Source organism: Electrona antarctica, assembly GCF_951216825.1.
Source record: "Electrona antarctica genome assembly, chromosome: 23".
Lineage (NCBI taxonomy): Eukaryota > Metazoa > Chordata > Actinopteri > Myctophiformes > Myctophidae > Electrona > Electrona antarctica.
In genome coordinates this window covers 7,437,724-7,464,578 of record NC_136804.1, presented here as the reverse complement: position 1 = coordinate 7,464,578, position 26,855 = coordinate 7,437,724, and the positions used below count along the sequence as shown (strand labels likewise).

General features: G+C 41.9%; 1 long non-coding RNA gene across 1 annotated transcript; it reads right to left on the bottom strand.

Annotated features, from left to right (window-relative positions):
* Positions 1–13,136: 13,136 nt before the first annotated feature.
* Positions 13,137–25,487, bottom strand: LOC306916265. The gene is made up of 4 exons (XR_013788971.1): positions 25,430–25,487; positions 24,816–25,282; positions 18,781–19,551; positions 13,137–13,584 (listed from the first exon to the last, which is right to left on the bottom strand). It is a non-coding gene; the product is annotated as an uncharacterized lncRNA (long non-coding RNA).
* Positions 25,488–26,855: the final 1,368 nt, after the last annotated feature.

Here is a 26,855-nt window from a genome sequence, read left to right as displayed (position 1 = left end):
TTCATCCCAGTGTTGATTGTCAATTTAGTATAGGCCCTACCTGTGTGTGCGCCATCTGTTATCCCTGTGTCTATTTAAACCCCGCATTTGCATTGTATTCTTGTTGGTTTCTAGCTCCCTGGTGAGTGAGTCTGTCCTGTATTCGGAAAGTCCTGTTATTTACCCGTTTTCCCATTTATGGAAGTTCCTGTGTTTTGTTAAGACATCCTTCTAAGTTTACTTGTTCTGCCTGCTGTCGCTTTTGGGTCCAACATACTCATTCGTAACAGATAAAGCCCTTTGAATGAAGGTGTGTGTGTGCGTGTGCGTGCTCCATATTTCTCCTTACCTTAATTCTCTTCCCTTCCCTTCCCTTCTCTTCTCTTCTCTTCTCTTCTCTTCTCTTCTCCTCCTCCTCTTCTTTTCTTCTCTTCTCTTCTCTTCTCTTCTCTTCTGTGAAAATGAACGGTAGATATATTGGGAACAGTCAGTATAAATACACAGACAAAACATGTGAAATTTCTCTCGTTTGTTTTGTCCACTCCCTATGGAGCATTTATGGATATGGGCCTTAACAGGACCTTATTACCTACACATGTCTGTACAGGGACCTAAATTGATAGCAGTCAGGAGGATGAGGCTAGTCATCGAGACAGAACTCCCTGGAAAAAAGCTTGTGCTGTGGTAACCAACTCAAAGCTGGCATCAATCAGTAGGACATCCCAGACTTACCTCTGGAATCTGGACGTAGACAGATGCTGGTGTGGGAAGCACTAAGGAGATGGTCAGATGTCTGGAGAATTAGGATGACTGGAGACTCCAATGACGGGCTTGTCTGGAAAGAAGACACACAGACACAGAATTACCATACATAACTACTACACCATACTGTATTCCTAACTACTCCAGCACGTAAATGCAGAGCTAACCATGCTCATGAACACAGCAGAAAACAGCTTTTACCATGTATTTTTCTACCTCTATTGCCAACTTTATTCTATTGTATTTGTTTTAATACAATGACTCTTTAGATTTACCATAAGCAATGTCAACATACGGTAATACACCACATGCATAGAAACCGTAATCGAGGATCATAGCCTATAGGTAAACCAAGAACGTATCAATACAAAGGTTGAATATAGATAATAATAAAAGTACATTGAAACTATAACCCGGGGCCTATAAATCCTATAGAGCCATAAGAGCCATGGCCTAATACGCAAGCAGCACCGTATAGCCTACACTATTGATTGATTGAAATATATATTAACAGTTTGCAGAATTACAGTACATTTCGAGCACAAACTCAATACAAAGACTGTTAACTGTGAGTGGACGACCCAATTAAGCATTACACTTGTTTACAAGAGGGTTCATCAAAACATTTAGAGACGTACAAATAGACACTTCTATATAGTCAAAGAACAGAACAGGAATTCATCATAAGGGAGGTAAAACGGTAATGCTAACAACAACAATAGCATGCTAACGAGCTCTGTAAATAGTAGTTAGTAGCTAGCTTAGCCTAATATTTAGACTCCCGTAGACGCATTCATCGATTCTGCTTGAAAACGAATATATTTAGAATACGAGTCTAAATCTTAGGCTAGCTAGCTACTAACTACTATTTACAGAGATCGTTAGCATGCTATTGTTGTTGTTGGCATTCCCTTTAACTATGGACCACTGCTAGCAGCTAACATGCTACTAACACTGAAAAAACATTTATACAGTTGTGATTTATAGCAACAAATCTTACCTTGGCTCGAATATTCACCTGTACAATAAACAGACTGGCTGGTAGTGGGTACTATAGGCTGTGGCTAGGCTAAGTAAGCAAAGTCTGAGGACAACCATTCACGACAACAAAAACAACGCAATGAATGTTATTATGCAAAAACATTAGGATTAGCCTGGCAGCAAAAACACTTCCGGTTCCGGTTCCGGTAAACATTTTTTTTTTTAAATAAATACAATCCAGAGTGATTTACAGTAAGCAAGAACAACACCTGGTACATCTAATACATAGAAATAGTCATCAAACATCATCAGTAGCGATTAAAATATGATTTTATTGAGTATTGTTTAAAATATCGCAAACGTACGAGTCCAAATAGGTGATTATGCACGGGACCAGGGCACTTCCGGTCAAAAATAATATCAAAAAGAATTATTCTTATTAATGAATATAATAATAACACTCCATAGCGATTTGCAGTAAGCAAGAACAACACCTGGGACATCAAATACATAGAAATAGTCATCAATAAATCATCAGTAGCGAGATTTGATATTGTTTAATATCGCAAACGAATCGACACGAGCAACGTATAGAAGTGAACGGGGAGGAAATTTAGTAGATATACACGGATTGTCCTCGTGACGTCACCGACGAGAAACGTATAGAAGTGAACGGGGAGGAAATAAAGTAAATATACACGGAATGTCGGGGAATCTAGTGTCATATGCACGCATTTGCAGTGTGCCAATCCGTGCTATTTCACCGTATTTGGGGGAGACCGGGTTGGTTATTTCACAGAGAGGCTGAGATTTGAAAGTTTGTAGCGGTTGACAGTACTTGCGCGCTCTGTTTGCGCACTAGTAGGCCATTTATGTCCTACTTGTGTGCAACACGCAAGTAGGCACTCGACAGAGTGCAGTTCTAATTATTTTATACTTTTACACAGGACTTCTACTTGTAACAGTGTATTTCTGCATTGTGATATATAGCTACTTTTACTTCCTACTGAGAAAGTGGTAATCCCCCCCAGGCCCTGAGATTAGATTTGAGCTTGTGCCACACGAAGTGGCGTGCATCGGACACAAGTCGCCTGCCGTCAGATGTCAGACGATTTGTAAGATGCGGCCACTTTGACGAGATGGAGTTTAAAGTTCAAGTGTTCACTCTGAAAAACAAAGAGAAGTGCTGCTATTCTAAAAATATATAGTTGTGCCATCTTGACACTTTCCTGTTCCTGAATGGCCAAAAATGTCCTTCCCCAGGGCTCTGAGGGAAACATCATTTCAGATCATGTCACATGCTGATGAGGTGTCTTGTTCGGATGACATTTGACAAGGCACCTTCTATTCCCAAATTAATGTTTGACCTTTGCGGGTATGTTGTATATGGACTCATTATGAGTGGTCCTTGAGCGTTCATTGTCATATTTCACTAAATGTGAGTCCGTGTCAGTGTCAGTACAGTTGGGTACATACAGTAGATAAGATAATAAGATAATGCTTTAATGTCACCTTAGGGAAATTGAAATTGTCCTTAAAAGCAACACTGACGTCCTCCTATCAGAGGGGTCATTACCTCGGCTGCACATGGGGGGGCGCTGTTCTGTCTACTGCTGCATGAGGCCGTGTCTGTATGGTTTACAAATGGGCGACACACATTTTTGTATGTCTACAGGTGCTTTCTCGACCCACAATACAGCCCAAATAGACTGCCAGCTGAAGATAGAAAATATTTGTATATACGTCTGGGCGAGTGAGATAACAGATATATTTATAAGATTCAGGGCAATACCAAGTATTCCAAAGTAGGCCTAGACATGCTGCAGACAGATGCTTACTCAGTTAAACAAATACTGTTTGTTGCACACCAAAAACAATTTCTATAAAAGAAAGAGCAGAGTTACCACTGTAACTTTCAAGTATATATCTGCGTATATATATGTATACCTTTACTCAAGTATGGTTTTCATGTAGGCCTACATTTTACAACACTGCTTAATTTATATACATATAGGCCTACTGTAGCCTACACACATTCGGACAATGGCGACATACAACCCCCACGACCCAAATCCTGTGTTACCAGTTTGTGTTGAGAATCTAAATGGACAGAGGTAGGAATTAATGTTCATATTGGTTCAGGCCTGCTCTGGGGAACCCTGCATCTGCAGAAACTCTAGGTGGAGAATGTGAGTTGTTGTGACAGACACTATTTTCTGTGCCAGTGCTATTCCATATCTTAGAATACACTGGTAAAATAGTAACATGAACTTCTCAACTTCAGCTCAACTCCATGAGTGTCAATAGAGTACTGTATGTCCCTGCACCAGTGTGACTCAGACAAATACATGTACAGTTGGAGGCCATCGATATTGTCCTTTTCTTTTTGCTGAGGTTTGCGTGATCTGTGTGACAGTTAACCCATTTTGGGCGGGAACCCCTTTTGGTGTTTTAAACATTATGTTATAATTTAGCTATTGAAAAATAGCAGATCTACAAGCTCATAGCGCGCCACCGAGTGGCGCACTACGAGCTTGTAGGTCTGCTATTTTTGAAAAATCGTGAAAATATTTATTTCAGAAAACTGGAGGATTTAGAAGGATTTTTTTAAATGTTGAGGTCAGGCCTAAATGGGTCAAATGATAAGGGACAATATCGGTGGCACCCAACTGTATGTCCCTGCACCAGTGTGACTCAGACAAATACATGTAATGTACCGTACCGCTACTTTGCTTCATGAGGGCCTGCCTGATTTATATTGTATACTAGCCAATGTTCAAGCTCACAACTCATCGCATTGTGACGCGTTGTAAGCTTGTAGTTTGCTATTTTCGATATGCGACACATGGTCCCTGCGACATCCTAGCGTCATGTCCAGCGGGTGTACTTGTACATTAAGCTGCCTCAAGCTAAGATAACATGAGATATATAGGCTCCTGCCATATGGGCCTGAGGGCTCAGCAAGGCTTACTTTCGTATTTGGAAGGTGATGAGATTTGTTTCAAAGCAGAGGGACACACACAGACACAGCATGTCCCTGTGTTCAAATAGCATTGTACGGTCCCACAGACCCACACAATGTGAACTAGTGACACAGTGTGTCATTACCAGTCTAATTTGACTCACACAGAGCCGTGGTGAAGTAGCAATGGTAGCAATCACAATGATGGTAATGCCTATATTGCCTTCATTGTCCGTTAAACGCCACGAAGCTCTAATAAATAGTATTTATTAAATACACAAGGGGCCATGGATTTCCCTCTCTTCTCTGTGTACACACACAACTTGTTCTGGCCTGGAATCAATCAGCGACTGCTGGCAGTCAAAAAAAGAAAATCTTCTTCTTCAGTAAAAGTAGCAATACCACAATGTAGAAAATACTAGTAACCTAGTAAAAGTCCTTTATTCAAAATTGTAATTATACTTAATTGTGCGTAAGCTTTCGCTGAAAATAGCCAATCGACAAACTCGCCGCCGCTTTGTGAGCTTGTCGATCTGCTTTTTTCTGCGAAAGCCTTAAGGAAGCTGGGCTTTAAAGGGGCATTCCACTCATTTTCAACATTTTACTATGTCATTAATATACCTTAGAGCTGTTGTGTGGAAATAATACAAAAGTTCCCCCATTCTGTGTTTCCTAGAACTGGAAACACCTTGATGATATCATCAAGATGTGTTTCACCATGTTAATGATTTTTTTCATACTTACAGTTCTAGGAAACACAGAATGGGGGAACTTTTTTATTATTTCCACACAACAGCTCTAAGGTATATTAATGACATAGTAAAATGTTGAAAATGAGTGGAATGCCCCTTTAAGGTATTTAGTTACTTTCCAGTCCACTGCCGACTGGTCGGCATCGTGCGCACACACGGCCCAGTCGCGTGTGTGTCCTCAACAGATGGATCAGATCATATCTATAATAAGGCCAATAGATTACCGTCGCCCCCACGCTATCCCACGCTGATTCTACAGTATGCTACAAACGCTCTAGAAAAGAAATGCCTCGCGTGGGAGGTATCGTGCCAAGGATTCGGGCAGCGTTCATGACTCTCGCTGTGCTCTCTCAGGTCTAACAAATCAGCATCTGCTCGCAGATCTGCGAGCCAGAAACCCATTGGATACAACCTGGATAACAGACGGAAGACAAGGGAAGTCGGGGTGGGGGTTGACACTAGTGAGAGTGGAATGATCATGCTGTTGTTGTTCACTGGAAAGGGCTGCAGCATGATACTGTACAACAGGTTGGGGTAGGGAATGTACAGTATATATATTTTTTAGAAATGTATTATTATTATTTTTTCTGGCTTTATTTCGATAGTACAGTTGAAAGAACCTGCGACTCACTGACAGCCTGTAGAACCTATATGTGGTATTCGCCTTAACCACTAGGCCATCGGCACAACACGTGGCTATCACTGAAAATATTCGTCATACGTCTTTAAGAAAAAAACAGTAGTTCTCCAATTAGCCATTTTAGCCATTTTAAGCAGTATGTAGCTTGATAGGCTATACTGCATTTATTCCTTGTCATTTGGTACTCTGAAACGTCAAAACCATGAATCTTTACAAGTGGAAAAATAGACGATTACTGATATATCCCTGGACAGTTCTACACACTGTAGCACCAGGTGTGCAGGTGTAGCTGCTAAACTAAGCCATTTTATGTGGGTCTCAGTGCATGGCTTCTTTTCCCCCATGCCCTGCCTCCTTTTAACTTTACATTTGAGGCGTTTTCATGTTAAGCAGAGCCAGATTTACTTCTACGCAGTGACTCACAATGTGCGAGCAGCAGGCACAATGTTGTGCTCAAGGACGCCAGCCTGGTTACCAGATAAAACAATTAATGTACGTTACTGCAAATCACAGTTTTTTAAATCCCAAAACATTGCATGCCAATGCTGTCAAAGCGTGTCAATGTCGACTTAATCTTAGTTTATACTGTAGGCTACATTATAACTGAGAACATATTATTTACTATGCTGTTGCATTCACTATCGGGATGCTATCACTGGAAGGCTATCAAGTCGGCAGCAGCAGGCTTCGCACGACTTGGTGAGGCCACTGCTCACCAACACCTCGGTCTAGGTAGGACACCTTTGGGATGAAACTTTGAGTTTTTTCAGCGGTTTGCAGAAATGTACAGCAACATTTCTTTACTGGCAAAGGGAATGAGGACACTTCAAACGTGGCTGTTGCCTGGGCCAGTGGTTCTCAAACTTTTTCATGTGAAGGATCCCCAAATCGATATATATGGCCGTGGACCTCCATCTCAAAATATTTTGTTCCAGGGACCCCCAGAAACAAAGATTTGAGTAAAAATGTTCACTTTTGGTGGTTGGTGAAACAAAAGGGAGTTGGCGTCGGTTTCCAGCGCTAGTTGGATCCGCCCCTCTATGCCCAGAAAAGCACAGTTCTCTTTCAGGCTACAGATCTACAAGCTTATTGTACATCTCTCTCTGTAGCTCCTCAGCTTAGATTGGACCCTAAAACACAAAGCCAACCCTACTCGAGTATGTACATGGTCTCTCTGAGCCTGCATGCCTGTATGTATGTATGAATCTGTTAAGAATTACATGCAGGACCTTAAATATCCTGAACATTAAAATATCTTAGGCTACTCCTGAATATCTTAACCGTTTGCCCGCCAGGATTAATTAAAGAATGATTACTCTATGCCAAGATATCTCCCCGCGAACACCGCGACCGGAACCGGATGTTGACTGAATGGTGTGTTTGTTGTCGGATTAGGTGTTGATCTCTCACTAGCTGATGAAAAGTACAGGCCGGCACCATTACAGCGACCGCTATGCTCCGTGCAATAAGCGTTGTTTTGACCAGAAATGCCGCCTGGGACGGGGAATTGGAGATAAAAGCGACTGAAAGTGTGCGTGTGCGTGGGTGGGTGCACGGGTAAATAGAGATGGCGCAGTCCAGTGTTATGGCTAACAACAGATAGCCATCCGAAGCGAATGTGAGTAGACTTTCGACTAGATCGGATCAAAACATTTATACAACTGAATAAACAGAACTTACGTTTATCGGCGCTTGGCACTTGCCGAGACTAATGATTAACGTAGGTTTGTTTTTCGATTTTCGGTTACGTATTAAGAAAAAAATAAAAACATTTTATGTAACCACAAGAGTGCATGGCACGACTTGGACCCAAGGAAATGGAGGGACATTCGCAGCCAACATGGATCGGGTCGGGTCTGCGTGCTCAGAAAACCTCTATCGCTTGCTCCCATGCATGCTCTTGTAATCACTCGCTCTCCTGTGTCGCCTCACACCTGCAATACAACACGCACGCACGCACGCACGCACGCACGCACGCACGCACGCACACACGCACGCACTCACAGTCAAGGTGAGTGAGAGAGGCACTTTCATGCATCATTAGAGCAGTGATAACAGTAAAGACATAAAGCAGGGGACGGCTGATTGGCCTGAAAATGACTCCTAAAACATACTCGCATCACTACATTATTATTGGGCAAATGTCACACATCATGGGCCCTGCGTGTGTGTGTGTTTGCGTGTGCGTGCGCGCGTGTGTCAATTTGCCATTTGAGGGACAGCAGGGTAAGTGAGTGTGTACCTATCAGGTTGCCAGTTGGGAAGGATGTGTTTGGATATATCCTGTCAGCAAATAACGAGAGCCTGACTGATGGCTCTCACTTGCTTGGCTCCGATTGCGAGGGCCACGCGATGGAGCTGCAATAGCCAGACGTTAGCGGTCATTTGTTACTCTTCGTTCGGATTGCTGTTGCCAGAAAAAGAAAAAAGAAACAGATGCATCATGCTAGCCACCGCAGTGATTCAAATGTAAAGGACCACTTCACCACTTTTCAACATCTCTTCATATAATTGGTCCTCACTAATGTTCATGATAAAACACCACAATTTTTTCCTAATCAGTCTGTGTCTAATAGGAGGGCTTTGGCCAGTTCGGACACCCGTCCACCAGTGACATCATCATTAGGCAGATTTTTTTTAAAACAAGATTTGTTTTAAAATATATTTAGATTTTTATTATAGTGAGAACGATGGCTTCAACTTTTGCATTGCAACTTTTCAGGAAAAGAAAGCCTGCCGTTTCTATTAGCTTGGATTCACCATCGATGATGTCACTGGTGGACGGGTTTCTGAACTGCCCACAGCCTTCCTATGAGACACAGACTGAGTAGGAAAAAATGGTTGTATTTTATCATGAACATTAGTGAGGACCAATTATAGGAAGAGAAGTTGAAAAGTGGTGAAGTGGTCCTTTAAGGACATTGATTTGTCGCTGAAATACCCTGTCTTTGGAAGAAAAAAAAACAGGACAGTATGGACAAAATATGAAAGAAATCAGGAGTTAGAGTCCCCTTGGAAATCAGAAGGTTCTTGGTTCGATCACCGGCACCCATGCACTTATATGTGTCAATAGTGTCCTTGAGCAAGATACTTAACCAACCCCTATCTGCTCCCGAGCAGGTTGATGCCTTGCATGGCTTACTCCGCCATTAGAGTGGATAAATGTAATGCACATTGTAAAGGGCTTTGGAGAATGGTGTTACATAACTGCACCATTTCACATTCATGATAACACACGCACGCACGCACGCACGCACGCACACACACACACACACACACACACACACACACACACACACACACACACACACACACACACACACACACACACACACACACACACACACACACACAAAAAAAATATCACAAAATGTGGACTCCTTGGCCTACTGGCAGCGCACTCAATGTATTTTGCCTGCAGATGCTAAAGAGCACGGAAGTCTGACATCAATATCGGTAGAGGGCGCTAACCGCTAAGTCCACGGGTTCATGTACTTTTATTTGCATTGTAAACCCATAGGGGGATTTAGATCACCTATATGAGAACTGCGTTTGAAAAATAAACAAATCATCCCGGCCGTTTCACTCATATGGATTATGAAGAATCAACTGACTGAGAGAAAACACTAAGGTTACTGCTGCTGAATTAGTTAAATTTTCACTAGAAACAGACAAGTGACTGACTGTCGTAAACGATACAGAGCCACTTCCCCGACCGTATCGCTGTGACCGTTTGTTTATTTCTAGACCACAATTCTTATATGAGACGATTTTAAGATGACCCCATGTTATTCTCCATAGAGAAAAACTTTCGTGAACCAGGGAATGAGCGAGTGACATCAGGACTTTGGTGCACTATAGACAACTCCACAGAGGGGTGCCCTTACTGAGGTGTACCATTAACTGATTAGTTACACCTGACCTACAGGGCACTGCTCGATGGATTAGTGCACTGTAGGCCACCAGGCTGTCTACTATTGCTGTCATTTTGAGACCCAATAGTGAAAATGAAACTGGCTCCGGATGCTGATGTGAATCTACGGGTATATGTTGTGTTGAGTTGTGACTGTATCTAGTCGCACGATATTGCGCCTTGTTCCTCCTCAGATTTTCTTCAATGCACCGCCATCATCAAGTCTGTCTACTCTGCATCCAATTTAATAGGAATCTCATTCATTGTGTGAAAGAGGGGAATATTAGTTGCAATCATAGTGTTTCCATCATGTTGTTGTGATTGTTGTGCATGTGGTGATGAGAGCTCTTTACTATTCTTCTCTTGGCAAAGACAACACTTGCTCCAGTCAGTCTTGAATTTAGGCGGTCCTGTATCTATATTTGACATCTTGGTCACTTGGTGAATGATAATCAAGGTATCACAGTATGATAAGTATCTGTATTCAGTGAATCATGCACTGAATGCAGGGAGATAAGACACACTTGCGTGCGCCATGGGACCAAGCACTAAACGATAGATACTAGGCCTGTACCATGGCATCGCCATCTTGACTGACCCTTCTAGGGGTAAGACAACTCCCCTCTCTGCAGTCTATTTAGAAGGTTACACTAAAACAGTCTAAAGAAAATTGTCAGTGATGTTATACCCATGTTTTAAAGGGAGAGTTTGTACTTCTGCCCTCTGGGAGAAGGTACAAAGAACCAATGTGGAAGTACATCAGGTTTAAAAAGTCGTTTGTCCCAGCGTCAACTAAAATGTTGAACGAGGCTCTGAAACAGTAGTCTATAGGGACTGTGAAAGGTTAGAACCGTGTACACTTGTGTAATGTTGTGTCTTCCTCTGTTATGTATTTTCGTTTGTCACTGATGTTTTATGTGTGGCTGCAGCAGGGGTGAAAGCCCAAGACACATTTTCCTTGTGGACAATAAAGTTGACCTTGACCTTGATCGGCGGAAATTACGCTGACACTTGAAATGAAAGTCTGTGATTGGTCGAGAAATACATCTGACGGATGTTCTGGCCCGACACTTCTGCCGATACACTCTCTGCCTTAGGTTGTGACCTGCAGGCTTTAGGGCAAAAAGGTGAACATAACATAAAATCATATAGGGGAGTTGCACCACTCAGTTCACACGGGTGTGATTTTTTCTTTTAACCAGGCCAAATAATGCATTGCATAATAATGCATAATGCCCATGCACGCACACACGCACATACACGCATGCACTGTCATCTGTTCTCATACAGAAATAGACCAGTGTGCCGGAGCCACGGAACATCAACTTGGATCGAATCAGTGATCACAGGCCCATTATACGACACACTCCCCGTGATGTTCAAATATATTACCATCAGGGAGGGCACATTAGATTTGATTATCTGGATGCAGCATTTGCCCCCTCCCACCTTCCCAACTTTTATTTGATCCTTTTCAAAAGGAATTGTAGTGAGTTATACTGTCTAGTAATGTACGGTGTCACCTCTTTTTGCGATGTGAAATTGAACCGGAATAGGATGCAATAATGGTTTATGGTTTGATGTGCTTAAGTACATCCATTAGAGCAAGGTGTGCTTGGTGTAACAGCCGGTTGCTACTGTTGCTATGCAACTACTGAAAAGAAAGAAAAAAAAGATGATTTGAAGCATGTTGCTTTTTTGGTTGTTGCTAAACTGTCAAAATTGCAAATAAGCTCACATCGTGTCACAATGCAATTAGTTCACGTATGATATAACATGGCCAAAAGTGTTTCCTCTCATCACTGTTGAGGACACATTACATTACAACAGCCTCATATGCTATCATCACTGTTGAGAACACATTACAACGGCATCATATCCTTTCACTGTAAAAAAAGGTGGTAAGGGTAAAACACTCGTCCACCATCACCACAGAGACCGGCTTTAATTCCCAGGCAAGCTGGTGCCTCCCGCTTGGCAAGGCACTCCGGCGAACACGACTGGCAGCGTTTCCCCGGTGAGGGAGCATGTCGTTGGTGTCGGATGGAAACCTCGTTATGTCCAAAACGGTTCCTTTTTATTACGACAAAAAAGAGAACACAACTATTGTGTTGTGTTGAGTGTTGTCTTGTATGAAGTATGACATTCATTTAAAGGAAAAAACAAAACAAAACACAATAAGTTGAAATATGGAGATACAGTAAGAGGTCTTCCTCTTCGTGGGGTTTTATGGCGGTGTTGATTTCGTCGACTAAAACTAAGACGAAAATTGTTCGTCGACTACCTTTTTCCACTGACAAAAACTACATGGGGGTTATGGATTCAGAGTGATGTGGCCGTGGTCCGCCGGTCCTCCCTTAAACCAATATTTAATATAGGATGTAAAAAAAAAAAAAATCACACCCGTGTGAAGTGAGGGGCGTTCTTATCATCGTGCAACATCATGACGTAACATGTTGATTTGGTCAGACACAGATGACATAAATTCTCCATTCATTGTCAATGGCATTTAATGTTTGTGTTGTTATCAAATAGCCGATTTGCTGAGACACAAACTCTCGATTCATTGTCAATGCGAATGTAATGTTTGTGTTAGGACAAACATCTCTAAAGCTGTATATAGGAGGGGGCGGACCCAAGATTTTCTGTTAGTGAGTAGATGAGAGCCATATGGGCATGACTTGCCATCACTATACATTGTCTGCTGGAAGGTCAAGGTTGAATTTTATGTTTTCATCTTGGTGCAATATTCAAGCCAGAAGGCACTACTTGGCATGCTTTGTCTCAGCCAACTGCACAGTCTGCCATGCGCCTGGTGGCTCTCAAGCAAGGCACATAATAGCAGGAACACCGTTGAAAGGAAATACAAGAAAATAAATAATGCAAAACAGTCTGTGTCTCACTTTCAAGACCTGTTCTCTTTTCTGAATCAGAATTTTTGGTTTCTTCCTGAAAGCTGAAAGCCTTTGAGTCAAAAGACCCAACCGAAATAACACCCTTTTAGTGACATCATAACCCCAACTCCTCCCACATTATCATACAACAACAGCTGTGGGCGAGGCTTAAGTTCAGGTGGGTGGTGCTAATGTGAAAACCAGGCATACTTAATGAACTGGTGGGTGTGGCCACATAAAAACATCATTTGAACACTTTCTGTACACTTTATTGAAATAAATCTTCCTCCTAGTATAATCATAGTACCTGATGATCATGTTTTAGGGGGGGAAAAACCACGGCACTTCATCTTTAACAATAAAGAGACCAATATGACGTAAACGACACATTATTATTATTGTCAATGCGTTTACTAAACAAACTTTGAACTAAAGACAAACATTAAACCTGTGTATAAAAAGTACAAAATAAAATAAAGTACTAAAATAAAGTAGCAAGACAAATGTTTGTCTGTTCTTCAGGCATCTAAAAAAGGTGGAATCTTAGTCCGGCTCTGGCGATGTCACTGTAGGCTCAGTCTGGGTCATTTCCATAGCTTGCTGCTTCTTGAGGACCAGGACACGTGGCCTGCTTCCTGTTGTTGTTCCGGCACTATTCCAGGAGACTAACTGAGTCTTGCCCCGGTCTTGGCCTTGACACGCTGTTGAGAGACGAGCACAGGGAGCAACATTAGAATAGTGCCTAGTATTCTGAACCGGTCCGGTTCAGGCCCCCTCCTACATCACCGACCTCCTACCCTATCCCCCCTCCAATAGGCCTATCTCACAGCATTTCCCCGCCCCCTTTTTACGCCCCCTTTTGGAGATAGTGGTGTTATTTTTTTGCGGTCCATAGGCTTCCATGTTAAAAGAGGTATTTTCACAAGCCACAAACTACCGTTTTGTAAAGGTAAGGTTTATTCTACTTATTTGAGTTGTTATACCATTGTGTTTTCTTCATATTATTATCGGTCTTTGACATTTTAACATTAGGATTAGATTCTCCAGAGAAAAAAAGTGTAAATGCCTAATGTTAAATGACACCACTATCTACCGGAAGTGGGCGTGGAAAGGGGGCTGTGAGATAGGCCTATAGGACCCTCATGTCAGCAGACAGACGACTCCTAGAAATTCCAGCGACAAAGAAGAGGCTCAGGGGCGACTGTGCCTTTGCTGTCGCAGCTCCTACATTATGGAACAGCATTCCCCTTGCTGTTAGGTCTGTCCCCTCCGTTGAGTTTTAAGTCCCAATGCTCCTGCACTTTATATTAATAGGACATTTTTGCCTTGTTGCTCTTAAAGGATCAGTTCGCCACTATAACATGGCATTTGTCATGCTTTAGTATGATATCCGTTCATGAAAAAAATATAAATATTTTCATTTGGCGATATAGTGGCTGACAACGGCTCATGTAACGAGCCGAGGAACGGTGCGCTCATTTCCTACATTACCCACAGTGCATTGCGCGACAGGCAGCCCCAGGCATCCAGGAAGCTGAAAGTTTCTCGTGTTGTTGTTGTTTGGAGTTGCAAGCGATAGAAGTAATAATAGCTAATATTTAGCGGTAGTAATAGTAACAGCAGTAGTGGTGGTATAGTAGTTAGTAGCATAGTCTCTGGTAGTAAGTAAGTAGCGGTAATAGTAGTGATTTCGAACGTGTGTCGGTGGTGAAAGTATCCGTGCGTCGGACTCGAGATGCCACTGGCTGGCTTTGTTTTTAGAACTCGTTATGACGAAAATACAGATGCAATCATCCAGCTGTACTCTGTACTGTACTCGAACCACTTTGGGTGTGCAGTGAACATTTCACCACCGCAGATATCTTCCAGTTCGACCGCAATCTAATGGAATAATTGACGCGGATCATCATCATCATCATCGAAGCAGAACAGAGGTATGTCGTAATAAACTAAAGCGACGACCACATGCATTTCCTTTCAAAATACATGGTTGTTACACGTGGTTGTTGTTGTGATGTCTATAAATGAATTTGACATACCGAGTGTCTCTGATGCTTACAGCTAAAGACCTTTTTTGCTGTTTGTAACTGGAACACCCTCCACATAAACACCACCATTTTTCCTAGCTCTGGTCCATAGCCTTACTCTGCAGAAGGCTATGGACCAGAGATACATTTTTCCATATCGAGCTTCAAACTACAAACCAAACATAAAAGCATTTAAAACCGGGAAAGCATCTGTATTAGCATTGGCTATTCAAAAATAGCAGATATACAAGCTCAGTGCGTCACTTGGTGCCGTGCTGCGAGCTTGTATACATTTGCTATTTTTCAACATTTTTGCAAAAATGAAAAACCTTATTGTTTACCATATTGTCTCATGATTGGTCAGATAGGCCCATAATTGCATAATACTTTATTTGATGCAGGAGCTGAGGTCTCGGTGGCTGTCTTCGACTCAAGAGATGAAGAAGTGGCTTTCAAGGAACTCCCATGAAGTATACAGTATATTATATAGATACAATTTACTTTGTATGTTGCTGTTGTACAGAATCTGGATTGATAAATCAATGTGATCTCATTTTCAAATATTAGACATGTACTACTCCTAAGCCTTTACCAATATTGTCGTGCTTTTACTGAAGTACATTTTAAATTCTGGACTTTTACTTGTAACAGAGTATTTCTATATAGCAATATTGATACTTTTTCTTCTGGGATTCTTGCACACTGTCTGATTTTTGTAATCTGAGTAGAGGACAAACTTTGCCTGTGTGGCCTTGTTTTTTAAACCTTATGTTACAGTACAATAAAACACATTCACTTATTCACTTATTTCCATTGTGGTCTTGTTTGCATTCAGATGTGAATGATTTGTATCACGGTGGCCTTTGATGCAATATCATGACAGTTTGAGCCTCAACGAGTATTAGGAATTGGTCAAAATGTATAAATACCATACGCCTACATGAGATAAAATAAAACAAACTTGACATCAAATCAACTATCTTTTAATAGTACTGATTTACATTAATCTACAGATGTATATAAAAACAGGGGTCTATGGTTGAACTGGAAACTAACAAACTAGATGTTCTATAGTCAGAGGTCACTGAGGCAGGTGGTTTTTCAGGCTTTCTGCATGATGACACGTCGCTGGAGCTGCTTCTGGCCAGGACAGGAGACAGGACAGGAGCAGACGCACATGCTGTGGTGAGAGAAGACGTAGAGTCAGTAATGGTGAAAGCACTCAAGGATTACTGGAATGGACGATTGAGTGTGTAGGCTATGTACAGTATGTTTCATGTGATACAATACTTTACTGATCAAATTAGTAGGTAGGCTACAACTGAGTATCACATATCAATCATAATAAGCAGACTTGGCAACCTGACTGTAGAAAGTAACAGTACAGTAAAGAACTTGGGGGTCATTATTCTGAATTGAATTTTAATTCACACAATCATGTTACCAAGATTGCCCTTTTCACCTTTAGAAATATTGTATGAATCAGAGCCTGTCAGTCATTAGATGATGCAAAAACACTGATCCACGCCGTTGTTTTTTCTGGGCTTGATTACTGCAATGCACTTTATTCTGGACTGCCAAAGAAAACAACTGACAGATTACAATTTGCGGCAGCCAGAGTTTTAACTAAAACTAGTTAGTGTTTGAGTGTCACGGCATTGGCATTGGCTTCCGGTTGTTTTTAGGATTGATTTTACAATTATTGGTCTGCATCTGTGACCTTCCAAACCGCCCCCTCAGGTCCTCACAGCTGGCTTGCTCGATGTGCCTAACAAATGGCAACAAAAAAACAGTGAAGCAGTTTTCAGCTTCTACGGGCCGACGGCGTGGAACAAACTCCCACTGTACCTTTGACAGGCAGTCTCTAGACATTTTAAAGCACAGCTCAAGACCACCTTATACACTCTTGCTTTTAGATTTATTCATTACTGCCATTTCAATGTTTTATGCCTTGCGTTTCTTTTTTTTCACCATTGCTCTGTAAAGCACTTTGAGCTGCATTGCATGTCATGAAAGGTGCGATACAAATAGTTTTATTATTATTCAGTGCAAGGCACTTTGCTTGTGTAATTTGTACAATGTTATCAGTTTTATAGTATAGTTTGTTGATTACTTTTGATGCAGTAATGAGATTTTTTTTTTCTTTTGAGATATTACAAAAGGTTAAAAAGTCAATTCACTGTCATCTAGTGTGATTTACAGATACAATTCAATACTACAGTGTGAAACCGTCTGTGTGAGACACAGTAGGCCTATAGTATAAATGACAGTATATTTACTACATTTTACAGGACTTTGGTTGACCACTGACTGGTCTTTGTAAAAGCATATATAAATATGTGAACCATTATTGAAAATGATATGCCCTTGAGACGTGTCATCTAGTTTTCTAGGGGGTCAAACAAAATACAGCAAATACAGTAATGTGCTTTATGTATAAAGTTTGAGTTGAGTATGTATGGCTCACCATCAGTCCATCAAAGACATCTTCAGCTTCATCAGCCTTCTGTACCCATCTGGGCTGACCTAATGGACACAGGTATAACACTTGAATGTTTACATTGCTAGCCCTGAAACATACGAGCCCATGCCCATGGCTAACATTGCTTCAGATGGCATGCCATACAGTTTTGAATTGAATTAATGAATAGTTGAACGAATAGAAGATGTTTGGACCGAAAAGTTGTAGGCTGAAGCCGTGCCTAGCCTCTGACACTTTATGTAAACAATACGGTGTGGCGACACACATGTACACAAATAAGCTGTAAATACATTGAACACTTACTTCAATCTGAATGTCCCTCTTCGTCCATCGGGCTTCGGTTGCAACTTCCAGTTTATTTAGGAATCCTGAACGCAGGTTCCCAGTAACACAGTCAACAAACACTATCTGGGCAGAAAAAAACTTTTCCTGGGCAGAAAGGTTTGCATGTGCGACGCACTGGACCAGGGAAAGCTACTAGCTAGGTCGCTCCAGCAGGCAACAGTCCACACATCCAGATGCAGCAACTAGCAGCTGCTCTTGTCCCCGTCACTGCATTTCTTCCTCCGTATATTTCTGGTTCATATAACGACCCTAACGCAGATTCTGCCAATATGTGTAAAAGAAAAATCCCCTGGAGCAGCCATACTGACTCGTTGTTTTCGTTTGTTGTTGTGTAGACAGGGGTGTCCTTCGCGGCTAGGCTAGCTACGGCAAGCCTACCTGTCCATTGTCCCTGTAGTTTCTGAAAGCCTACCGAGTGTCCACCACCTACGTCATTTTTGGACAAATACGTACATGGTGGACAGCTTTGGAAGTGCGCCCACGGAGCTACAGAACACCAATGATAATAAACGGGCGCATTTTAGCATATATGCTAATGATTAAAAACACACAGACTAGGTTGAATAGTGGCGAAGTGGTCCTTTAACTGCTTTTAATGTTTTTCTTTTCTACTGTACCATAACTGTGCATTGTTTTTAACCACTCCAACGAACAGCAATGTTCGTGCCTATGTGTTCACCGTCCTATGTGTTCACCTAACTATCTATGTCACTATGAGCACGAGTACCAATGACTACCAAAAGTGGCGCTGTTGTGCCAGAAACGGAGAGAGAGAGATAGTGCTGCACTGCTGCCTGCTAATGAGAGACAGATAGAGAGAGAGAGAGCGGGGGGGGGGGGGAGGTAGTTGCACCACTCAGTTCACACGGGTGTGATTTTTATGTATTATACTGGTGTATTGATTGGTCGATCGATCAATCAATCGATCGATCAATCAATCAATCAATCCCCTGTATAAATCTTGTGTCTTTAAATTTGCATTTTGAAAAAAGATTATGAAGTAATGTCAACAGATTAAGAAAAGGTTTTTTTTCCCCCCATACCTGTATGAGTTTCCATATGCCTCCTCATACAATGCCGTCGACTGAAGCTCTCTTCACAAACTGTACAAGTAAAGTGGGTTGTCCCTGTATGAGTCTTCATGTGTTCCCTAACATTTCCAATTCTTGCACCGCAAATTGTACAAGTATGAATCCACATGTGTGTATTCAGTGTGGTTTTTGAATGGAATCGTTTTTCACAAACTGTACATGTAAATGGCTTTTCCCCTGTATGAGTCCTCATGTGTATCTTCAGTTGACATACATGGCGCCATCTTTTGCCACAAACTGTACAAATCAAGCTTTTCGTCCCTGTGTGACTTCTCGTGGATGTCGTTTGTTTTGATGATGTCAGGTCCTGGGACAGCTCGTTGCTCAAAGACAATCTTTGTCCTTCCAGTTGTTGCGGCGTGTGTGATTTCAGTGTGCTGAAAGCCGACTGATCTGCCCCGTTCTCGTCCCAGTCATCACTGTCATCAGTATCAGAGTCAGAACCGTGTGAAGAGAGGAGCTGGTCATCAATAGTTGGTTGTGATGCTCCACTGTTCTCTACATCAGCTTGTGTTGTCATGTGTTCAGTTGAGGTGCTGGCTAGAGGCTCTGTCTTTCCGTCTTCATCATCTCCACGTTTCATTGCTAGTAATGTCAATGTTGACCCAGCAGCCTCCACTGGTCTTTGAAGTGTCTCCGGCTGTTCCTCTTTAATCTGTGGATGCTCTGGTTCCTCCTGGACTGGAATGGGACTCCTCTCCCACACTGGAAGGTGCAGGAAGTCTAGACAAAATATACAGTATAATGAGAGTAAACAACTAAACGTTTGAACTTAGTTGCAAATTAATACAACGTACGTTATATTGTACAGACCATGAGCATGAGAGGCAAACTCATTTAAGATTAGGGTGTGATTGGAAGAATTCAACATTACCCTCTTCTCCCTGTTAGGATTGTGTGTTCTCATATATTGTATTGTACGGCCTATGGCCAATCCTTTTTGTTACACTTGTATTGTGGGTGTTAACCTCTGACGTATATTGTATGAGACGGCAATTTTGCCCGCTCACTCAGGATGAGCTGATGGAGAAACAACAGCATGGCTGCACACAAGAACTAAAATAAAAAAGTGAATACATGAGTCTGTGAGATTGATTTCAGTATGGCTGACGGAAATAGGAATCGTACAGGTTATGGGCCCAGACGTGATGGAGGCAAGTGGCAAAGATTAGTATTACGAACTCTGGGAAGTAAAATTCCTCGGTTACATGAGAACGATCGGCCTGAAAGACACGATCCTCTTCACGGGCGTACCTGCAGATCAAGAGTTAGACGCAACATTGAATGAAGAATGCTACGCAGAACTAATCCAATACCTTGACGACAGAAGCCTATCGTTGATAATGAGAGAAGCGTCAGATGACGGAAGAAAAGCCCTTGAAATACTACGGAGCCACTACGCCAGCCAGGGTAAACCCAGAATTATTGCCCTTTATACTGAACTGACGTCGCTAAGAAAGGAGCATGAAGAGACTGTAACAGACTACATCCTCCGAGCTGAAAAGACTGACAGCACTGAGAAATGCAAAAGAGACAATTGGTGATGGCCTGATAATAGCCATGATTCTTAAAGGACTACCAGTCTTCCAAACCGTTCGTTGTTCATGCTACACAGAGCAGCGAGGATATAACGTTCACCAACTTCAAAAGCAAACTACGGAGCTACGAAGAAACAGAAAAGTTTGACAACAAACCTAAAACAGACAATGTGATGAAGGTGGATGTGTCATCTGTAACTTGTTATAGATGTGGAAATCGTGGACACATGGTGAGAGACTGCCGCCAAAAGGGAGAACAACAACAAGCAAATAAATGGTGCAGTTACCACAAGAGCTCAACACACAGCGATGAGACATGCAGGAGTAGAAAATACATGACGCAAAACAAGCTGCAGGGAGCTCAGACGTCCACAAGGAAGAACAACAAACGTTTGTATTCAAAGTTAGTCAAGAGGTACTACCAGACAACATTAAGAAGAATGGTCTCATGGTAGACTGTGGAGCAACATCCCACATCATAACAGAGAAAAACAACTTCAAGAGATTCGACAGGACATTCAACCCAAATCTACACTTCATGGAGCTTGCGGATGGAACCAGGAGGAACAACGTGGCATTGGAGCGAGGCGACGCAGAGGTGACACTTCAGGACATCAAGGGAAGAGACGTTGTGGTCACACTGAAAAAGGCTTTGTTCATACCATCATACCCGCAGAGCATCATTTCGGTGGAGTCTGTAGCAGCTGATGGAGCAAAAGTGATCTTCCAAAAGGGACAGAATGAACTAATAACCAGAGATGGGACAGTCTTCCGCATTGAGGAACAGGAGAGACTGTACTACGTGAAAACGGTAATTAACCATGATGAGCACTGTGCTGATGATTCAGTGAATGATATATTATCTAGTGACAAAGTGAACCTAACTTGTGATGTCTTTGGGACACTGTAATGTGGATGATGTGTTGAAATTACCAGATGTGGTAGAAGGTATGGAAATCACAGGCAACACCAAACTAGACTGAAGTATCTGCACTGAAGGAAAATGTACTAATAGCAGAAATAGGAAAATGGATGCTAAAGCAAAAACACCACTGGAATTGGTACATACTGACTTGGCAGGTCCCATTGACCCAACTGGTCAAGATGGGCATAGATATGCCATTTCATTTACAGATGATTTTTCTGGGGCAGTGGCTGTTTATTTCATTAAAAATAAAAGTGACGCAACACAAGCCACAAAGAAATTCCTATCAGACAGTGCACCTTTTGGGTCAGTAAAATGCATGAGATCAGATGGTGGAGGAGAATACACAGGTGAAGCTTTCCAGTCCCTTTTAAGAGATAGAGGTATAAGACATGAAACATCATGTCCCTATTCTCCACACCAAAATGGCACTGCTGAGACAGTGGAGAACCCTTTTTGAAATGGGAAGGTGCCTTTTATTAGAAAGCGGATTGCCAAAAATATTGTGGCCTTATGCAGTTCAGAGTGCAGCTCATATCCGCAACAGATGCTACAACGATAGAGTTAATAATACTCCATACTTCATGTTAACAGGAAGAAAACCAAATCTAGCAAACATGTGGGTTTTTTGGGTCTGAATGTTATGCATACAAACATGTTCACAAGAAATTGGATCCCAGGTGTGAAAAGGGAATATTTGTGGGATACAGTAAGAACAGTCAAGCCTATCTGGTCTACAATCCACATACAGCAAAGGTGTCAAAACATAGGCTGGTGAAATTCATCAAAAAGAATAGTGTGGAACAACAAACACAAACTGATGATTATGAGACTGAGCCGGTCCAGGAATACACAAATAGAAAGCCTAAAAATGGAAGTGACACTGAGTTACAGCAGATAGAAGCAAACCTAGAGAATCAAAGCCTAGAAGAAAATGATGAACAGGCAGAAACAGATGCGTCACAAAATGGTGAAATTACAGAAACTGGTCACAATCAAAACCAACGCTACCCGAGAAGAGAAAAGAAACCCCCCAAATACTTGGAGGATTACATATCAGACCTTGATGATAAAGATGTGTCAAATGCAAGTGTTGATTATTGTTGCAGGGGAATATGTGGAGTGCCCCAGACCTATAAGGAAGCCTTGCAGTCACCAGAGGCACCCGAATGGCAACGTGCCATGAACGAAGAGGTCGACTCACTTAAAGAAAATGACACATTTGAACTGACTTCTTTACCTGTGGGCAGGAATGTAGTGGGGGGGAAATGGGTTTATGCCCTTAAAGAAAATGCTGAAAAGGGAAATGTCTTTAAAGCTAGCTTTAAAGACATTTCCCTTTTCAGCATTAGATACGTTGCTAAAGGTTACAACCAGACAGAAGGTATTGATTATAATGAGACGTTTGCTCCAACAGCAAGCATTACATCAGTACGGGCACTAATGCAAATAGCAGTCCAAGATGACCTCATTGTTCATCAAATGGACGTGAAGACTGCTTACTTACATGCTCCCATAGAGGAAGAAATTTACTTGGAACAACCCGAGGGTTTTGATAAAACATCTGAAAAGGGAGAAAAATTGGTGTGCAAGTTGAAGAAATCCCTTTATGGCCTGAAACAATCAGGAAGAAATTGGTACAAACTTCTAAATGATCATCTTGAACAAGATAACTTTGTGAGAAATCTGTCTGACCACTGTGTGTATAGGAAGCAGATAGGACATGAGAAAATCCTTGTAATCATATGGGTGGATGATCTTATAATCGCAGCAAGCAGCAATGATCTACTAAACGGTTTCAAAGGTGCAATGAAAGCCAAATTCAACATGAAAGACCTGGGTAAAATATCGTATTTCTTGGGTATAAAGTTTGAACAAAATGAAGAGAAAATCATAATGAATCAAAGAAGGTACATCCTAAAAATGCTTGAAAGGTTCGGGATGTCAGACTGCAAAGCTAGATATACCGCCAAAAGTAGAGTGTGTCAGCAACGATGAAGAGAATACCGTGAGATAGTAGGCAGTCTGATTTATGCCATGACTTGTACCAGACCAGATATTAGCTGGATTGTCAGTAGGCTGTCACAAACATTGGCAAATCCAAAAGCAGAAAACTTGGTGGCTGCTAAACACGTTTTGAGATACCTAAAGGGTACCATTGACTATGAGCTATGCTTTAAGAAAAGTGATGAGGACTTGAACCTAATAGCATTCAGTGATTCAGATTGGGCATCTTCAGTCGAAGATAGGCGAAGCACTACAGGTTACTGTTTTAGCCTGACAAAACAAGGCCCTGCTATTTCATGGAAATCAAAGAAACAGGCTACAGTGGCACTATCGACATGTGAGGCTGAATACATGGGCTTAGCAGCCACAACTCAGGAAAGCCTGTATCTAAGTCAACTACTAAGTGGTATGGATAATAGAGATTACAGTGGCACCAACATCCATGGAGACAATCAGGGTGCCATTGCACTGAGTAAGAACCCTGTAAATAGGCAGAGGTCCAAACACATTGATGTGAAGTATCATTTCATCCGTACTACTCTAAGTGAAGGTAAAATAGATCGAATCTATTGTCCATCAGAAGACATGGTTGCAGACATATTAACAAAGCCTGTAGCAAGAGTCAGAATTATCAAATTCAAAAATTGGTTCTTTGGTAATTATGAAATTGTTTTTTTGTGAACAGTTTTATTTGGTTTGTTATGATGAGAACAAGTGGGGGTGTTAGGATTGTGTGTTCTCATATATTGTATTGTACGGCCTATAGAGCGTCGTAGTCCCGCCTCCTACCCTGGACCAGGAAATGAAACCCAATGCATTTTCCTCATAGACATTTCTTAAAGTATTTATTTAAAGACGGTTACGCCGCGGACAAAGCCAACTCGAGTCGTGAGAACTCATGACAACACAAACAATATTTTGGACCAAACAAATAATTAGAAAGAAGAAAAAAACGGCAGGTTACAACACTTTTGTTGTTGTTTTTCTTCTTTGTAATTATTTGTTTGGTCCAAAATATTGTTTGTGTTGTCATGAGTTGTCACGACTCGAGTTGGCTTTGTCCGCGGCGTAACCGTCTTTAAATAAATACTTTAAGAAATGTCTATGGGAAAAATGCATTGGGTTTAATTTCCTGGTCCAGGGTAGGAGGCGGGACTGCGACGCTCTATGGCCAATCCCTTTTGTTACACTTGTATTGTGGGTGTTAACCTCTGACGTATATTGTATGAGACGGCAATTTTGCCCGCTCACTCAGATGAGCTGATGGAAACAACAGCATGGCTGCACACAATAACTAAAATAAAACTTCAAGTGAATACATGAGTCTGTGAGATTGATTTCAGTATGGCTGACGGAAATAGGAATCCTACATATATATCCTATTGATTATGGTCAAATGGGTGAAATGTTTGTTACACATCTATGTGGCATATGATTTTATTTCATGATCAATAAAGACAACAATTGATATCAATCAATGTAAAAAAGTACTTTTTCCAAAACTGGCATGGACCCACCTGTTCTGTGTAGTTTTATGTGAGGCTGTAGCATAGCGTCTAGCAGTTTGTTCCGTGTCTTTTCAGTTTCCATCTCTCTCTGGAAGAGGTTGCACATGTACTCTGCAGCTGCACTGAGACGTTCCAACACAAACACTCTAAGCTTCACATCAGCACCACCACTCTGCTGTTGTTTGTCCAAAACACACAATAGCTCCTCTCCCACCGACGACATGTGTGCATTTACGGACAGCCATACAGACTCCATTTTTTGACTCATTGTACCTCTTTTATGAGACATTTTAACCGAGTTCTCTAGCTGTAATGGCCTATTCATAGTCTGGATTTTCGGTGGTGAGGTGACCACCGCACCGGAGCTGGAATAACGTTGAGCGGTGGTGAGTAAAAACATAGAGAAGGGCTGGAGCGGTGGCGGTGGTTTGCTCTTCACCGCGGCTCGTGACGTCATGTTGTAGTTCGGTGGTCACCTAACCAAACATACAGAATGGGTCTTTAAACACACACAAAACATAATCATGAATAATCACAATGTTTACATGAAAGCAACACCTTCTCTGTGTTAATATAAACATATCCAAGTAAATGCACAGAATCATAAAACACAAACACATTACCTTGTTCCCGTTCTAGCTGGGTGCTAAGATAAAACTGTTGCTGCTGCTTGCCTCAAACATTTCCTTCTGATTCTGAGCAGCCAGGTGAGTGCAATAACCAATCAAGGAAACCCCCAGTGGAAAATTACCAGGCTCTCAGCCACACACTGAACTCAAAACCAAAAAAAACCTAAAAGTATGACACATGTTGCATGCAGATAATTACACAGACAAAATACAGTGCCTTGGGTCATTACAATGTATGAGCCTTTACTCCGAGCCCCGAGGTGGAAGGTAGCTGTTCCGAGGACTTTTCACAGCATGATGCAACCATATGCAACACGTGTACCTGTCACCACCGCACGTTGTTTTGTTTTGTCCGTCCCCCTCTCTCGTCCGGGCTGAAACGCAACTGTCACTGCTACCAAGCTGAGAACCCTTACCCATCGGCAAAAATAAAGGAAAAACAGCGCCCTCTTTTCCTTTGAATTTCAACAGAGTCAACAGGCGGTAAAAAAAACAACAACATACAAATACAATCAGGGACCATAGGCACTTAAAAAACAAGCTCACAACGCTGTGAGCTTTTCAGTTGTGTCTTCTTCTTTCCAGTTGGCCCACTGCCCCGGCCTATAGTATTCCAATCTTACAGTAGGCTACATGATGGAGAACTCATGGAATTCCAAATTAGGTAATAATTAGTCTTCCTAACTGGTTGCTGAGTGGACAAGAGAACCACCATTTTAAAGAATGCAAACTCAACAAACCAGACACGGATATAAACTGAAACAGCTGTCAAAATTGGGCCGGTGCAGCTGGGATTTGACTGACAGACCCATACTGAAAATGTTCCTGTCTGTCAAACTGTGTTCTGTCAAGGTGTCCTTGAGCAGGACCTCATACTTGCCTGCTCACTCCTGTTAAAGCCAGGGCATTTTCTAAAGATGGAGTGCCGTGATATTTTTTCCACCCTAAAACATGATCATAAGGAGGACGAATTTCTTTCAAACAAAGTGTACAGTATTTGTTAAAATAAATGTTTTTATGTAGACACGCCCACCAGTTCATTGAGTATATGCCTGGTTTGCCTTGTGGGTGGTGATGGGTGGTGATCATAGCTGTTGTTGTATGATCTAGGGGGAGGGGTTAGGGGAGGGGATAATACTGTGATGTCACTATATCACTGTTTTTTTCATTGGCACGTTTTCCTGTTCCAGGAAGAAACCCTAAATATAGCCTACATACAGTCAAGGACTGTCTAAAGAGGACGAGACGCGAAGAGTCGAAGACCGTACGGGCGACGCCATGTTGCTCCATGGTGCTCCATGGAAGGAAAGAAACATGCGCAATGGGCTATAATATAGCATATAGCATATTATGCAGCCAACACTTCCGCGTTCAGCTTCCTTGGTCTCAACTGCGCATGTTTCTTTCCTTCCATGGAGCA